This window comes from Ischnura elegans, chromosome X (assembly GCF_921293095.1).
Source record: "Ischnura elegans chromosome X, ioIscEleg1.1, whole genome shotgun sequence".
NCBI classification, from domain to species: domain Eukaryota; kingdom Metazoa; phylum Arthropoda; class Insecta; order Odonata; family Coenagrionidae; genus Ischnura; species Ischnura elegans.
In genome coordinates, this window is record NC_060259.1 from 68,793,646 (window position 1) to 68,807,484 (window position 13,839).

Here is a 13,839-nt window from a genome sequence, read left to right on the forward strand (position 1 = left end):
GACTTCTTAATTTTATCCTTTTTGTTGCAACGCAGGTGAAGGAATTGGCGACCATTCCGTTGTCTAAATCAATATACATATGCAAATCCACATGAAAGGACTTCATTACTGATGATTTCTACATTTATACATTGCCTTACACTTTAAAATTTTATGGCGCAGCATTCATGTTCATTTGAGAAGCGAGTTTACGATTTCTGGGGCAGCTTCAGATAGCATGCGATCTCATTTCAAGTACTAAAAAGAGACAGATATGTAACCAGAAACTGTTTTCAGATAATATTAATAAGTGCATTTGACGGCATATCGTTATCGTCTCGGTAGATGACCTGCCAACAGCAAAGGAGCAATCAAATCTTAGAAACGACTGGAGACTACGTTTCACAGATAACATGCAATGGTGCTCAACGATAATAGTGATAGCATATTCAGTAATCTAAGAATCGCGGAAAATATTCCTGCGGATTTGATCTCTGCTGAAAATTTCTATGGAAAATATTACAAAAGTTTTATTCCACTCGATTTTGATACTTTTTTATTATAGTGTTAGTTTATATAGGACATTCTAAGTTATACAAGCCCTCAAGTCAACAAGAGGTTTTATACATAAAGATTTATTGCAACATAAATTGATTTGAAAAGCAATCCCTTCCTATGGAATTCATTACATGCTTTTCTATGACGATCAATTTCATCAGGCATTGATACTTTGTGGCTTGAAGACGCCTATTCCTTCTCCTACTGCTAAAAAGCAGAGGGATGAAATACTGTATAGTGAGTCCAAGAATTAAGTTTGTAACATTTTTAACACTACACTTTTTAAATTTAAATTAACTCCGATATTCATCATTTGAACTTAATTTGCCCCAAAATACTTTTTCAGACATAGGTAATTGGAAAGCAAAAATATTTTTTCGTGACTATTTTGGTAGCATGTAAAGGAAAAAAGTTGCTGTTCTTCATTGTCTACGGTTATAGGTTGATACAATCCATTTTATTTCATTTAATACCACCTGAAAATTTTCTTTCGTGCTTCGTTTTGCATTCTGTCAAGAGTAGTACATAATATAAAAATCGTTCATATCATTAACTTTGGACGGAAATCTTTGGAAAAATATTAAGAAGCCAAAAGAAGGTATTCAGCAATTTTTGCCACTCTTTTTCCAGTTAAGTACAAATCACCAATCATTAATGACACCTTATTTGAGTATCATTATTACGTACCTGAAGCCGGTCGCAAAAAAAATAAATTAGATCTGCCTGGTCCCAAAACACCTCGGATGCCGTGATAGACTAAACTTTCAAGGTTCAAGATAGCATACTGGAAACATTCCATCCGAAATAAAGCCCATTGAACATATTGCTCAAAACATAAGAAATATCAGGGGATGGTGCCAAATGAATTTCGTGTAGTGGGTGATAGCCAAGCGTAATAGGTGATCAGTTTCCACAAAAACAGGTTCTATTCACCCTCCTCAAACTACCATCCAAGTATATATTCCTCTAATCTGTTTATGGCATCTCGTCGGGCCAGAAAACTCGAGAGAATGGACGCCTTTCCGCCTGTTACTAGGCGAGGGATCACTAAATATAAACCCCTACCTGGATCTCATCGGAAAAAAAAGGTTTTCGGGAATCTTCGCACACGACCCAAGCTTCCCCGACCCCCCTACATAAAAGCTATGTGCCCCAGCGTCCTTGGGATGCTATCCCTATATGCCGTGGATCGTAAAAATAACCGTTTCCCTCGCTTTACGAGTCAATTACAGGTCAGGTTTGTGGCTACCACGGCATCAGCCCGATCGCTCGCTGATCTTCTTTTCCTTTTCAACAACCTTGAAATGCAGAGAGCGTCCCTCCTCCCACCTGTCTTCCCGCCCCCCTAGGGAGGTAGCGCAGTAATAACGGCTTTTACGCCGTGGCCACTAATGCTTTCTTTGCTTTGATAGCCAAGCGGGGATCCAGTCAGCGGGGGAAGGGAAAGGTCCACTGTTTTCCTTTAATCACGCTGGCATAGTCTTCCCGTCCCCTTCCGCCATAAATCCATCAGGGAACTATTTAAATGGTTGATGATTCTTTCGGAGCAAGGGCGGCCAATTATTTCGAGGATTCCTCGCTGTAGAGTGAAACAGCAGCTCAGAGGGGTACTATAATGGGAAGAAATGACCCATATAATTAGCTGAACCTGAAGAGGGGATAGCGAAAGTATAAAATAATATCAGCATTACGTCACGGACAGAATGGAAATATATATCTCGATTTTCCGCTGAGAAAAGTAGTGGACTTACTTCTCGGAGAAGGGTCAAATGCTTGAAGAATCGATACTTTTTCGCTCATCATTCAAAATTTACGCATTGATAATAATTCTTCCTCAACATGGCCGAATGTAAATTTGTACGACACCAGTTTTACATTTTGACGTAGATATTATTTAAGCCATATAGGAGGTATTGCTTATGTATTTCTAGTGCGTAAAATTTTCAGTACAATAAGAATGAAGTGCGTGGGTAATTGCCAACACTTGAAAGATAATTACTAATAATGAATAACGGTCAACTAAAGGAGAATGGCCTTAATAGAGTTAATGATAAATCCCGAATATGTTCGAATGGGTAATTCATGTTCCACCTACAGAAGGTAATTGTCGCAGGACTTAGACCAAAGGGACGAAATATGAATTCATTCCCTAATATCTAAATTTACATATTTGATAAATTCAATACAGGCACTATTCCAACTATAGCTACGACAGGAAGCATTATATAGCTTTTCTATATGCTTTACAACCAACTTCCGGTTTCTCAAATTTTCAGATATTTCTATGCTTTATTTACCATTCATGCCTAGTTTAAGTAGTAAATTGGCCATCGGTAACGCAATGTAGATACCTACTGACATACTTGAGTTGTCAAAATATGATTTAGAGAAGGAGCTGTAACTTTAAATTAGAACTTTACCCAGAGGATAAAAATCAGGTTGACCATTATGCAAGTTGAATAATTTCATATTCTTCGTTAATTTTAACATTAAGGTTATGATTGTTGGCCTTTTGTCTCCTCATTAACGCTTCCTGACAGGTGTACAAGAAGATAATTTGCCAAATATTTAACAGAAATTCATTCAGACATAAAATGTGACTTGAAGCTTATCTGCTACTTAACTAGAAATACACTTAAAACGGATTTTTCTACTGCGCTAATGGCTTGCATCGATCTTAGAATCAATGGTCGTTACAGGATCCCTGTCCTTCAAATTTTTGCTGTAAACCTAGTCCATTTAAAAGTATGAGGATTTGAGAGAGATTAACACCATACTTTTTTCCAAGGAACTGTGAAATCCCAAAACAGCCTCCGGGTGGCCATAAACAAATATGCTAAGTTATAAAAACAGTTAAACCGTGTTCTTAAACAGCGTGGTGGAATTCAGGAACGAAAAAAACCAACCCGAGTCTACGCAGCGAATACAAATCAGGTAAATTAGCGGTGGATTTTATGGAGGAAATAAGTTCCTTCCTTTATCGAACAAGTTCCACCTGAATTCGCAAACACTCGGGATGATCGAGCAGGGCACGATCGCCGTTTCTCCCGGGGCACGGCGGCCGAAGATTGCGGATCGCTGCCCAACTCGGTGCCCGAGGCGATTTCTTTAAAACATGAGTGGCCCGGAGGAAGGAGGTTGCGAGCCCGTGCCGGTAATTGCCGTCCGCTGCCGGGCGTATCACGGATTCAATCACCATTGCGATGCCGTCGGCTGACTCCGATCATCCCCACACGTAAGCCTGCCCTAACTATGGTGAAATAGTATACAGTATGTCTACTATTTTGTAAGTATATTATGAATGTATTATATGTATATGTATGTATGTTATGCTTTTCAATACTTCATCTCGATTTTACAAAGAGTTGCTTGTATCTATTGATGTAATATACGCAATGCGGGTCTCATATGTACCTTTTTAATACGTCATCTCAACGTCACAAGGAGTTTCTTGTATCCATTAAGGTAATATTCATAATGCGGGTATTATACGTGCCATGGTGCTGATGATTGTGCTTCTTGGACGATATTTAAGTGAGTAAAATATTTTTTATTATTATTTAGTTTTTCAAACGTGCATACTATATCAGATGGATTATAATGGTAAACAAAGATACCTTTAGCTTAATAACACAGCACTTTTTGTGAAAAAAAAACAGTAAGTTAGGATGAAACGGCAAGACACTAAGCTGCAGAAGCCATGATCCCCTGTCAGGCGCTCAAGCTACGTGCAGAAAGTGCTAAAACCGTGATCATTATGCCTACGATGCGACCGGTGAATCTGGTACTCAGCTTTTTTTCATGGATCACTTAAATTCATTTCATATGTTACTAACACCATATTCCCACAACACTCTGATATCTAATCAAGGAATTACTAGGAATACGAATACAAATACTTTTTTTCCTTATTAGAACAAATTCGTTTGCCAGCTTGCTCCTCATGGGCGTACCCAGCGAGGGGCAGCGGGGGCAGCTTCCCCACCTAGAAGCAAAAATTGCAAAAGTCTTTAAGAAAAATCAGTACTGAATTGAAACTAAAGTATTCAACAAATTTTCTTTAAACCCACGAAAAATGATATGTATTAGAATGAGATATGTAACTAAAATAAAACTATTTTTTCAAGGAAATAATCTCATAAACTAATGCCACAACTTCGCTTGGCCTCCCTAAACCGCGGCTTGGTCCCCCTAGTTATGATCCAGGGTACGCCCTTGTTGCTCCTGGAATCCCAATCGATGAAGCCAATCATTTGACTCTCCTGGAACTCAAGCACCATGCACTGACTGATTGATGAAAATAGCTTGACCTGAGTGGTCAATAACCCACTCAGGAGGGACTCGAACCAGCCACCAAAGGATTAGCTAACGAGGATTTTACCCCGTCACCACCGGGGCCAGTATTCGAAGTTTAATGGAACTAATTTCCAAGACTAACGTTGAACTAAGCATACTGAGAGAACAGAAAAGAGGTTTATTCGTTGTTTATACTGAGAGAACAGAAAAGAGGGAAAAAGAAGCACTTGCGGTGATTGAAACGTCTCGGCGTTGCGATGGCAGAGTGTAAGCTCGTGTACGCAGTGCCAATTAGACGTGGTGGAAGATGGCTGGTGAAAAAAGCAACATGGCGGGGCGCGCACGCATCGCCTCTGCATATCCGATTTGGTGCTGCCGCGTGGCAGGATTGCCAGCGCGGAGAAAAGATCTGACTACCAATCGATCGCTGATTCTTGTTCATTTTTTGCCTTACTCCACCTGCCCACTAATAAGGAAAGTGTGGTCAGCAGAACTGGAACCCTTCGACGGCATTCACAGTAGTTGGTTTTTTATTTCAAGTGGGTATCACACCCTGAAAAGACGCACGAATGCATGAAAAGAGGATAAAAAATAAAACCCTCGTCCTTGCTGGACTTTGAAATTGAAGAGAAGTATTTCCCAAAGCATGTGTATAACAAATATTATAAGCTAGATTTCTGCATTAGCATAACGATCATAGTGAATATCATCGTTCAGAAGAAGTACATGTTAGGGTAACTGGAAGTACCAACTCAAGGTGTTATTGCTATCTGTATCCTTTGGAGCTCATTTTCTTTTAAAGATGGTGGCACTAATTGTTGGCAAATAGTTTATCGCATATTCCGTAGAAGATACGAAAATATACAATGCCTTAGTACCAAATGGCAAATAACATATGGTAAAGAATGAGTTACCATGGAATCATGAGGCACCGGATGCATCCTTTTCAAAGTTCACATAAAATACTCAGAATCGACACATAATTTACGTAAAACTTTTGCATTACTTGTCTGCGTCCAAATTTTAGCTAAGACTTTCTATGAAGATGAATTTTGAATTATGTCCCAGCCCATCAGTTCATAAGACTTCTCCCTGATGAATACCAGTTAAATCGGATAGAGCCATCACGTGATGTCATAGTGTAGTGCATTTTCTGCGAATCTCTCGTGCTTTCAAGTCCAACCGTGCCACTGAATGAGTTAACTCTGCATACGATATCCTTAATCTCTGTTGATTATTTGACATTTAGTGGGAAATACGGACCACACTCATTGCTAAATGCAGATTAAATTCGTATTTTTGTCATGGTTCTCCGGTGAACAAACTTTTACTCTGCCTAAGAAGTGCACAAGAAAGGTATATATGGGTACATTCTAGGTTGCATAACTCGATGTGGTTTTACTGGTGCATGGTATCAAAAATATTTCCAATCCTGTGTCAAATTCGACATTTCCCAATAATTATCATATTATCAGGGGACCATGTCCTTTCATTTTTCGTTATGTTTTGATTGACAGTGCGTCACACTCTCTTTCCAATTCATTCGTCATTTCGCCCTTCGTATTGAACCTTAAATGAGGACACTGGATTCGTTTATATTACTTTCCTTACATACATAACAATCTGCGCAAAAAAATTATCTATGGCCTCCTCACAATACTACTGTCAAGACGAAGTTAGATACTTATCAAATATACTTACTGGCGTAACAGAATCTGAAGAACATAAAAAAGTTAATTATCTTTTGTCGAATATAAGAAATGAATACAAATTCAGCGAGATACTCTAATTTTTAAGCGTAGTTATACATAGAAACAATTTTGGTAGAATATAGAAATATATTTATATTTTTAGCCTATTAATATTTATACATATGATATAATTACTCTAAGTAAGTATTTTTTAACCTTTGATCATATATATGGATAACATGCCTACCACGCAATTTTTTAAAGTAAAATTTCGCCACTAACGACATGAAAATGAAACGACCGATCGCAATAGACTCCTAGATATCTAAAAGTTCCTAGAGATAATTTCTAGGCGAAGTAAGGTCTGGAAAAATGAAAGAAAATGGCTATATAACTACATGTTTCTTGCCTATAAAATTATGTTCATGATTCAGTCATTTTTCCAATGCAGAGGATATGCAGTGAATTACAATCATCAAACATGGGAAATGAATCTTTACAAGATATATATATAAATGAAAATGCACTATGGCACAGCAATAAACAATGTGACACAACTATTATCATCCGTAGAGTGCTGGAATAATGGAAAGGGAATACGCCGTAACACATTTATATTGTGACATAATTAAGTGAGGAAAAAAGTGATTATACTGCCATCTTTAACCAATCCAAGCTCTCTATGCCAACATTCTGTTTTATTTCTTCATGTGCGCTTCAGGTAATAGCAGCAAGTGAAATGTGCCGCATGAGATGGATGAGGATAGAATTCTTTAATTTTCTTTTCATCGATAATATCGCAACCATCATAGTAAAAATTTGTATTTTAAAAATGAGGCGAAAATTTGGTCAAAGATTTTAATGAATCAATCCAACACCCCATTGTTTTACTAGATATCCTTTCAGTTACTTCTCTGATCGTACTCTGGATGTCTTTGATTGCTTTTAATACATAGAATGCTTGTAATAAAAGAATAATTGAGAATGTATTAAAAGTGACATGGAGAACATCATACTGGAAACCCACTACATTTCAAGGTCTAACAGATGCGACAAATTAAAAGAGATATTTTGCCCAAAGGATAGGAATGGGAAATCATTTTCCCCCGCGTGATAAAATACTTAAATAAATTTAGGCGTAGCTTGGTTAGAGTATTTACTTTTTGTAAGTAAATGGCTAGTGTTCTAACACCACCCCCTCGCCACGTGCCAATTGGGGCGGCTTGCTGAGTAGTATGTAAATGTAAAAAAACACCTCTTTTTCTCTGTTTTTCTCCCAAAATTCCTTACACTTTCTCAATAGTTTTCAGATCCGTTTACGTACAAAAATTAGGTTTCGTCAGTCTTTTCCATACGTTTCTCCTTGCTTTCAGTAAAGAGTCTTTTCTTTCCAGCTCTATGTATCCACGACTTCTTCAGGAGTGATTCCACGAGTCAATTTGGCCTTCATCATTCTTCGATAGCACCGCATTCCTCGCAATGAGGTTTTTTCAAGTCCAATATCTCAAAGCCCTGGGGGAGGAGGAAGAGGAGGGGGGTAATTGGCGGTAGGTGTGAGGAGAAAGGGCTGATTGTGGAGCATTCTGGGATAATGCGCGCCTCACGAGGCCTTTGCAGAGGCCACAGGCAGAGAGACGCATTGTCTCAAGCGCGAGCCTCTCAATGGACCGTTAGGCACACGTTGGATGTGTGCTATTGTCAAGGATAATCCGTGCCCGAGGAAGACATTCAACTCTTTCTCAATAATGCTATTTTCTATCGCCGATTGCCTCAGGAAATCGTGAAAATCGAGTCGGCGCCGGTGTGCGAAGTAAGAAGTCGACTCGTGTACCTGGTCCACGGATAATATTCATGCAATTTGAGGCAAAAATTGACATTTACCGTGAATGAACGCCATCCTTTGGACCAGATTTCTCAGCGTATAAGCATTTTTTTTTCAACGACTGCTAATCCGGCAATTAGTTTTTAGAAAAAAAATTCCTTTATTTCTGGTTAATTTTCTCCGATTTTGTTTTTGAATTCAACATATATGGACTATGCATATAAAAATACAAATATTACTTTTAAAAATTATGTACCAATTGTAAAACATTCCTTTCTGTGCGTTTCTTTAAAAACACGGTTGTTACAGGCAATGACCTTGGCGTAAATTTAAGTACTGGTTATATAACACTTATTTAAGTAATTTTGTGCTACATTATTGCATCTGATGAAGAGAAAAAAGCACTCATTTTTCTATCGTCCTGTAACCATTAGAAATTATTCCGCATTGCCTGAATAAAATTAATCATTATTTTTTTGTTTCTCTAAAATGCCTTCCGTACAAATAACCTCAATTAAGTGGACAGAATATCTTTTCTGATAATAATTATAATACTTATAATTTGCATACTTTGAAATTCACTTTAAATTGGTAAAAAATGATTTATATGTCCAATAAAAAGTATAAATAAAGCCATTTCCATAACAGAGATATTTGCTATAATTAGAATAGAGACATGTATAATAATATAGAATAGAGATAAGTGCCGATCGAATTACACGATCCACAGATAGTATCAGTGACTACATAAAAATTTTGGCTTATGCTTATACAATACTTGTTGAGCCAACCTAAGAAAAGCTTACGGCTGCAAATATGTTATAAAACGCATGTTCACACAAATAATAGTTCTATATCACCATCATAGGAGCGATAGAACTTTGGTCCAGAGATGGTATCTATAATGAATTCATCGATCTCTAATTTAAGACTAAATGGCCCCTATTCATCCATCATTATTTATACCATAAGAAGTGGAAAGGCGGACGAGAGTTTTTAGTCCCCGAAGATGACGAAATATACTTACATTGCATGTACGCGTTACATGTACACCTATTGTGACGGCTGTAGATTAATTAAACACCTTTAGCTCTACTTCAGAGTGACCGCGCACAAGAACGATTTTCAAATTTTCGCGCAATACTTGGGTGGGTACTTCGCATAACTTAATAGTTGCTTTTGATTGGTAGACTACGACGATCACTTACTCAGTGATTCATTCCGGAGGCTGTTTAGGATCAGTGATGGTGGAGTTTATTCCACAGTTAGCCTCAGGCACTTGAATATCACACACTCAGGGTAAGGAGACCAGTTTCTATCTATAATAAATACACATAAATTCTATAATAATACTGATGTTGGTGACAAAGTGTTGGCTTCAGCCTTTGGTCGAAAGCAGCCTTCTCGATTTTTCTTGTATACATGTACTCTGAGTGTTCTCTTGGCCATTGGCTGATATATAATCAACGAAAAAAGCGTGACGTCTGCCCAGTGGAACAAAGCTGCTTGATTATCGGAAACAACATCTTTTCGTTAACGGTAGACGATTCCACTACAGCAGGCGTTGAGAGACTCTTGACCAATACGGTCCTAGGTAGCGTATGAGTTCTGCTTCCGATTGATGGTTAAGCCCTTCTTCCGTAAGGTAATATCTTTATCCATGCCTTATTACCAGTCTCGTATTATTGGAAACACACTCGTAATCCTGTAAAAAACGTAAAATGGGTAGCTTTAAAGCTGCATTGGTTTAAGTATTCTGCGTGAATTTGGAATACCTCAATTTCAACAGAGGTGGACATGGAAATATGTCTTTGTTACCTCTCATCAATCTTCCTTTATCTCAGTCTGAAGGAATTTCTACCAATCTGCCTTCGTATTACATATGCATTCTACGCTTGTACGATCGGGACAACCCATGTTAACGGTCGTTCGCAACCCTTCAACTTCCCCGATCACTAACATACACCATCATGAAAAATAATACCTACATGGAAACGTGAAGTGATGACTAATTTAATTTTGAAAGCTATTCTGAAATAAAAAAAAACTTCTTAAATAATTTCAATAAATGTTTTTTTTGCTATTTATTGTACTGTGTAATTAATAAACCGCCAATTTTACTCTGGCGTTAAATTAGCTAAACACAATATACGCAGGTAAATACTTATCAAGCACAGGGAAATAGACTGGAGATATTTTTTTCAATAAGATAAAGGGACGTTATCTTATTTTACATGGCGATAAAACGTAAATTCTGTTAGCATAAATACTCAACCATTATATTTATCCCTTTTACTTGAATCTAAGTCGTTGAAATTGAATGAAAATCGCGCAAAAACATCGTAAACTCACGAGAGTAAAATCACGTACTCACGGCAAATTTTCTTGTTTCAGCGGGTATCATGTTGCCAGCCCATATTTTATAAGCGTGTTGTCAGTGCAAATTTTATGCTAGAATTCATGACATGCTACTTGATAGGCGTCATATAACTCCTTATCTCCTCCATTTCATCTAGTTAGACACCTCCTCAGACAGTTAACGACACGTTCCAAGTGCTCAGCACGAATAAGTCAAATAAAATGTTTTCCTAGGGATCATTGATCGGTTTTAGGGGAGATCCAACAATAGAAGAGGATCTAAAGCCTTTCGCCGTGGATAAGTGCCCAAGGTTTCAATCACGCTGTCTGCCCCCTCTACATCACCAGAGAACTCGAATTGATGGATATAGCTGCAGTATAGTGTTTCAAAATAAAAAATGGCCAAGTCACGATGCACAGGGGAAGGAATTGGCTGAAATGTAAAACAAAACTTAGAGCTATATCCGACATTTGCTAATTAAAGTACTGCGTTGGAATCTCTTGAAAACATATTTACCAGAGGTAGGTCTTAAGATCATGAAATTTCCATACGCCACCCTTCATTGCATTCACAAAACTTACCTCTTTTAAAAGTTTGAGAGATCAGTCTGGAATCTCACAAACCATATCAAACCATGAAATTTTGTGCCACGAAGATAGCATTTCTTCACTTACACTTCATAAATTAGCAAAATCAAGATATACCAACTACAGTGCCTTGGCTCAGGACTTCGTCGATATAGGCAATGAACAAAAATATTTAGGCAGACGTATCCTTAAGTCACGAAATGATTTAGAGGGAATTGCTTTGACGAGAATAAACATGAGCCTAAGCAATCATCTTTCTTGCAAAGGTACCTGTTACTGTAGAAACTGTTTTCTATACTTGAAGAAAATTTAGAGAAATCACATTTTTAGCTGGCTCAAAAGTACCTCAGGCAAGTAACAGTACTTGGACACTTCATTTTTGTAGGATTATTTGAGAAATTGATGGCAGAATTATTCAGTTGTGACACAAAAAGGATTGTTTTGTAAATGTATAAAGTTGTCAAGTTCGAGCAGAGAAAAAGACTTATTGAGGCACATTAACGAAGCGATAGTTACTGGCCTTGGACAATAGAGGGCAGTAAATGAATTTCAGCGGCAGATTTAATGTGAACTAAAATTTTCATTAGTAGTTTCTCATTTCCATGATTATAACTACCATTCAAACACCATCCATCACGCATCAATTCAGGTGGCTCTATGAGCAATGTGTACAAAGGGATGTATTTCTTGCATCGCAAGATAGGAATAACATAAACTAAAATATAAAAACAATTCATCGAGTAAAAATAATCCAATAATTCCCAGAAAATTTTAAACATACGCAAAAACAATCAGTTTACAACTACCATCAATAAATTAATACTATTTATGCGTAAAACTATTTATTTCTTAGTTTAATTCCCTTAAATGGGAAGTAGACGTAAAGTGAGCACAAGCGATAAAAATTTTCAATGAAATGTTTTAGTGAACTCACCGCTCCTTTGCTCGATAGTTTCATCATGGAACATGCTTTATATAAGGAAAGAAAATTTATGCATTAAAGATATTGGAAGGTAATCTGTGGGTTGGGAGTGTTACATTTCATTTTATTTATCGTAGAATGTGTCGAAGAGTGTCACGCGCGACAATAAACCCATCTGTGGCTAAGGTGAAATATTATATTCTTCGTTGATCCTCCTAAAAAGGAGGCTAACCTGATTTATAATTTCCCTACTCCCATTTACCTATTCTCGCTCCAATGGCAGCATAAAATTCCGTTTATTGCCCACGGTTCAAAGACTCGTGTTCCGCATGTGTTCCGCGTGTGTTCTTCTTCCGCATAGGTGCCTACCCTTCCTGTGTATGGGAATGGTTTGAATTGCAAGAATGGTTCCTATCCACCTTGATGAGATTATGCATGGCAGCTGATACCTTCACCAACCTATTGTGAGCAGAAAAGATAGCTCGGTTGTCAATTGACCTCAACATAACAAGCCAGAGCTGACATTGCCACATGGCGGTAGTATTTGTGTTTTACCTCCTTAAACGGGAAACATCAAAATTTACTCTGAATTCATTCCGTCAGAATGTCAATGCGGCACTGAAATGAGAATCCACCGCAAATCGAAGAAAATGTGCGTATTTTAGGTTGCAATAATGTCTTTAATGTATTTTTCCGCTATAAATATAAGGAATCGTAACTTCATGGATTGCATCGCCGCATAAAAAATTATCGTGACCGCTTAGTATCTATGCAATTACAACAGTTTTGTTTAAGTCGTGGCTCATAAGCCACACTACTGAATTGATAGTTTTAATAACTTATTAAGGTCGCCAATATTTTCAGATATTAGCTCTTAGCAGATTTGAGTTAGCTTATTTCTTTGACATTTTTCGGAATCTGATTAGAATGATTTAAATTCAAATGACTCACGATATCTGCATTTCATTCTCCACATAATATTAAAATACCTCGATGGCGTGAAGTCCCATCAATTCCAATCACTTCTGATTTGCTCTGATACTGTCTAAGCTTATAGGTTGAGCTATAATTTTAACAATACCTTGTTTCCATTTGCTTAAATGTGGCCACAGCATCCCCATCTTGACAAAGCTGTGATTTACATATACCAAGAGCATTAGTTAGTAAAATTACATCAAACGGATATTAGATGAACTCAAACCAAGCTGAAAACGCCAAATAAGCTATTTTTATAGCATTTTTCATTCATGTAAATCATGGTGTCAATGGTGTCAATCATGGAAATTAATGTACCAACAGAGCTAGTCCACCCAACCCGAATTCTTCTCGCGCGGCTGGGAAAAGTTTTTGTATGCATACCTCGTGAGAATGGCCACGTTTTTATAATATAGATTTATATCGAACCATTTAATCATGGTTTAATTCGCAAATAATTATTAGTCCAGCTTGGGCCCACATACGCAGAGCCGCTGGAGTTCGTTATCTTTCGGATTATATGGTCTTCAAACGGCGATAATTATATAGAAGTACCTCCAGGTCAATAAAAATGCTATGAATAGTGATGATAATTCAACATAACTTAACTTTTGTTTGATGAATGGTAAAAAATAATCACTTCATCGGCA